The 5,593-nt window shown below is 35.3% G+C and overlaps 1 protein-coding gene across 2 annotated transcripts in view; it reads left to right on the top strand.

Annotated features, from left to right (window-relative positions):
- Nucleotides 1–5,423: 5,423 nt before the first annotated feature.
- LOC106868129 (contactin) overlaps nt 5,424–5,593 on the top strand; it is a 76,701-nt gene continuing 76,531 nt past the window's right edge. For both annotated transcript variants that reach the window (XM_052967403.1, XM_014913259.2), the window contains exon 1: nt 5,424–5,549. The gene's annotated coding sequence lies outside the window, so the exon portion shown is untranslated. The remainder of the gene's footprint in view (nt 5,550–5,593) is intronic.

Genomic DNA, 5,593 nt, shown 5'->3' on the forward strand with positions numbered 1-5,593 from the left:
TGTGTGTGTGTGTGTGTGTGTGTATGTGTGTGTCTGTCTGTATCTGTGTTCGTCTCTCAACACCGCCTTGAGAACCGCTTGTTTGCGTCCCCGTAACATAGCAGTTCGGCCTGAGAAACCGATAGAAGAAGCATTAGGCTGCAAAAAGATAAGTTCTGAGGTCGATTTATTAGACTATAAAAAAAAATTCTTCAAGATGATACCTCAGTAGTTTAACGAAGATTTGGCTGTTATTTTTAGCGAGCATGTGACTTAGCTCCTAACTATCTTTCTCAAATATTTTGTTTCTAAAATATTCCATTCAGGGAGTAAAGTGTCTCACACGATTTACTCAAAAGTGTTTGACGGTCGTTCTAATCTCTTAGTGGCTTCTATATAAAAAGTGTAATTGGAAAATACTCACATAAATAACATATTAGAATACTAACTCGCCAAGCTGTAAAAAATTTCGGTAAATGCAACCGAAACGGCATCAGATTAAGATAGCTGTTTGTGTATAATACTAGTTCTATACACACAAATATCTATGAGAAGATTTTTTTCTCAGGCAAAAACTACAACAGCAGGCTCTTCTACAGTGTATATATACTGCGTTTCAAATTATTAACGATGTAGCATTTTAAAAAATTTTATTTAAAAACTACTTGTTGGAATTCAACGAAATTTCCACAGAATGATGACATTAGTTATATGCAAGTGGCGTGTAAAAACAAAAACGTGAGATTTTGCGCAAGTGTAAACAAACGGCGGCCATTTGCATCGTTTCCACGAACTTTCAGTGTTCCAAATTATTAACCAGTGATCTTGTAAACACAAATACAAAATTGTCTGAAATAGGCAGAAGATAACATGAAGTCGGCTTTTCAAAAGTTTTATTTACGGACGAACTCGTGCTTCCGTTGATGGATCTGATGGCTGGAACAAGGGATGGGTTGTAAATGGATGAGATCGTCATTAACACTTGAGACGCCAACATGGGGAGGAGGCATCATGATTTGGGCAGGTTTTATTGGAGGTATTATGGTTGGCCCTTGAAAAGTGCCGGACAGTGTTAAAATGACTGCGGACGCTTACATAGCCTTTCTAAAGGAACACCTTGAACCTTGGTTAAACAGCAAAGGGTCGCCTTCAAGACAACCATAATATTCATGCAAGATAATGCGCCCTCGCACTCAGCGAAGAAAACTACAGAGTATCTTCAACAATTAGGCTTCTGTGGACCTCAGAAGATGAAGTGGCCTGCTTGTTCTCCCGACTTAAACCCAATAGAAAACTTGTGGAGTATTCTAAAGCAACGTGTTTACGAGAGTGGACGCCAATTTAGGAGTAAGGGTGAACTGTGACAGGCAATAGTGGATGTATCTCTCGGTATAACATCAGAGGAGATCCAGAAATTAGCATGTTTCATGGATCAGTGCTTTTCCAACTTATTTCCAACTAACCAGCACACCAATTATTTTTGAACGCTGTTTATTCGTTTATTTTTATTTTTCTACATTTATGACTGCACGTGCTCGTTTCAGGGTGTACACCAAACAATTAAATCGATATTTTCTTGTTTACATGAGTTTTAATTATACCTCATTAATAATTTGAAACAATGAAAGTCTACCTAAATTTGGTGAGTGACCGCAGTTTCTGTATTATTTTGAAAACCTCGTGTTTTTCATACACCACGCGCACATAACTGATGCCGTCATTCTGTAAAAATTTCATTGAATTCTATCGAGTAGTTTTTAAATATTACGTCGTCAATAATTTTAGATATTACACCGTTAATAATTTGAAATGCAGTGTATATTTAATGTGATTTGCAAATGGTTATGTTAATTTGACGCTGTTTCGATGCTGTTTTAGTATTACACCCCCCGCTTCTAAAAGCTATAGGCAGCTTCTGCACGTAACTCTTTACAACTGGCAGAACTACAACTCTGCAACTTAAGTGGCTGGGTAATGACCATCCAAAACAGTGTTGCTGATGAGAAACGAATTACTGTACGTGACGTACATATATATATGAATCAACGAGGAAGCCTCTAACTCTTCACTCAACTTGTTGGATTTATCGACTTGCAACAAACAGCAGACAAATACCTTTTTCAGTAAGTATGTAACATGATGTATGTACATAAAAAGACCGGTGGTTATGCATGGAATGCTTTTGATCATTAGTTTGCTTCATCATTGTTGACCTGGAACAAAACAACAATATTATCGACGTGCCTGAAGATGAATTTGCTAACATTTAACAAAGTGTAGGAAAATTTGATCTCATTCAATAATGTTTAGAAAACGTTGACGTCATTCAATAATGTGAGGAAGAATTTGACATAATTCAATAATGTGAAGGAAAGGTGACGTCATTAAATATGGAAAGAAAATGTTGACGTCATTCAATAATGGGTACAACATTTTTTTGACGTCATTAAATAATGGGTAGAAAATTTGACCTTATTCAATAATGTGAGGGAAAAATTGATGTAATTCAATAATGTGTAACAAAATTGTCGCCATTACATATGGAAACAAAAATTTGACGTCATTCAATAAATAACGTGAGAAATAATTTCACGTCATTCAATAATGTGTAGAAAACACCGATGTTCATTCAATGATTGTTAAAAAAATTTGACGTTTTTCAATTATATGAAGAAAAAAATCGATGTTATTTGCTCATTCAGAGCTGACATTCAACCGCAACAAGAACAATAACCAACTGGTTAACAGAAATATAAACCTTGATGAAAATACTAACGAAGATGATAGTGACTTTAGTTTCAAGTTGGAACAGATTCCCATTAATATTAATAGGTAGAGTAAGGCGACAACCCGACAGAATCGTAACCACATCGGGAAAAAATGCTTAGCGGCATTTTTTCTGACTTTGCGTCTGAGTTCAAATGTCGCAGGGGTCGATAAAATAAGTACCAGCTGAACACTGGGCTCGATTTAATCGACTTATTCCCTTCCCCGCAATTGTGCTAAAATTTGGAACCAATGTTTATGTTAGAATGATACTAAGCACTGCAAGCTAATACAATATCAACATTGAAAAATTTCTATCGGTTATCTTCTGAATGAGGAATATATATAATTAAACCTGGGCTAACACACTTAATCTAGTGCGCCAAAAATGATTGATTTTTCATGTAAATTACGCGTTGAGAAGGGAAATCGTCGGCGCTAATAACTCTTTCATGAGGAGCAAAAGAGCGAACACAAAAATTTAATTGATTAAAAATGAAATGAAGGTAATTAGTGAGGACTGAGTTTGATATTTGGCAGTTATAATAATAATTCTGGTAAAGTTTTTACTAGCCTAATCTGTTAAAAAATTCTAAAGTTTCTTACAAAAACAAATTCCACTCAACGCCATTCTAATGCCTGATAGTTACGTATTAAATGCTAGACAATTCTTCGCTGAAAGGTCCAATAAAGACGAAACAAGCCAAGGGTTATCACTATAAATACCATATATTAAACTCGCTCCCACTTCCAGGCTTCCATTTAATTTTTAATATATCTTAAAATTCATAAATTCCTCCCCTTAGGCCTCTTGACAAAGATTATCATTAATGCTAATCAATTTTCTTATTATTACAGGTGTAATTCTAATTGACTAAAAATTCCTTTTGACCAGCTACAACAAATAATGTCCGAACTCATTTAATAAAATATTATTTTGGTAAATGTGTGCTATCATATTTATACTCTTCTGCTCGTTACAACAGTACGCTGTGTCCACACATAGCTCTTTACAATTGGGTGGTGTATAGCTGCTACTTTGGCAATGAACACCAAAACATTGTCATTGATGAAACACCAGCACTCGACCTTTTGGCAGGTTACTTGAAATAATATAATCTTGGTTACCTGCGAGTTTGTTATTCTCAGATTTAGTGGAAAGAAAAGAATAATATATACTTGAAAACAAATGTCAAACGATACAAGGGCTGAATATTAATAGCATTCACAAGCTAGAAACTGCGTTTCTTCTCTATTCATATAAAAACGAGCCAACGGAACAGATCTTTGCATGGTCGTTCAACATGCGAAAAATAGTAACCAAATCTCCTTCAAATCTCCCACTTCCGCAGGACCCGTGGCAGGGTATTTTAGGGTCCAATGCTAGACTTACAATGAGCAATCCCATTACCCAGTTATGAGCGTTTGTCCCTGGACAGACTAGATCCCTACACCCAAATATATAATTTATGTATGTATATGTGAGTGCGTACGTTACTTTCTTTTTCATCTCGTTCGGGTACCCCAACCCCGATTTTAGTACCCTTCACGATCGCTTTTCTAGCCTAATGCGTATCACCGCTCCTGGACTGCAGTATTAAAAAAAAATTTAATGTGGTAAGATACACTGGAAAATGTCTTGGATACACTGTTTGAATATCTTGATGTGGTCATTGTTGGAATGTTTTTGATAATATGCCAGCTGAATTAAACAACTCAGCATGAATCACAATCGTTCGACCTGCGAAAAATAGCAACTAATTTCTTTCAATGAGAAAAAGGATGCCGAGATATTAATGGGTGTATTATCACTAGGGCTGTCTTAGCAACATTATAGGAACTTGGATAATTCAATAAACTGGGCCCTATAATGCTTACTTATTGATAGCAAACCACAACATACGTAGATTATAATTGGGCCTCTGGACATGTGAGGGCCCCTGAGAAATGTGCCCATGCTTTAAGAGGTAATTGATTATCACTGGTCATAAATCCATTGTAGGATGAGCTTGGGTTAAATAACAACAGTAACAATAGCAACAACAGTACTGATATCCCTACTACTAGTGTTGTTGTAATGTAGAAGGCAAGGCTACATATTGTATCATTTCACAACATGCTCACACAATGCAGAATGACAGAGTATTTCCGAAGATTTTATTCATATCATGCTTTTAAGAAAGGAAAAAGAAAACAAAAACGTTACATGAAAAGGTAAAATTTATAATTTTGTCTCAAACGCTTTAGCTTTTTTTTTTTAACGAGAACATCTGCATCAGCCGTAATACTCCCACCAGACCCTACATACTCTCCCATAGACACAAAAACAAAACAAACAAAAATGCATTCATTATCTTCTGTTCTACCAAGCAACAGAGTGGAATAGACTTTCGGGGTTAAGTAAGAAACGTCAAAATGTTTACCTAATTTTCAGGCTGTGAGATGATATATGAAACCAAATTATAAATAAATAAATAAATAAATAAATAGATAAATAAATAAATACACGAATAAAATATACAAAATAAAATAATAAAAATTAAAATGACGCACGAAATTGACATTTTTGTTAGATGTATGTGTGTGTGTGTGTGTGTGTGTGTGTGTGTGTGTGCGTGTGTGTGTGTGTCCGTGTGTGTGATTGATAAGTCACGTTATAGAAATACTGCAACACAGATACAAATTAGGAAATAAAGAAAGAAAAAGTTCATTGTTCCAAATTAACATGCTCAGTATCTGCACCGTTAAGACAAAAGAGCTTTCGAAATTTGTCATAATTCTCCCAGGTCTACCTAAAGTCACAGGTAAGCAATACGTAATGACTGTTTTTACATTTGTAACATATATA

Source organism: Octopus bimaculoides, chromosome 4 (genome assembly GCF_001194135.2).
Source record: "Octopus bimaculoides isolate UCB-OBI-ISO-001 chromosome 4, ASM119413v2, whole genome shotgun sequence".
NCBI classification, from domain to species: Eukaryota; Metazoa; Mollusca; class Cephalopoda; order Octopoda; family Octopodidae; genus Octopus; species Octopus bimaculoides.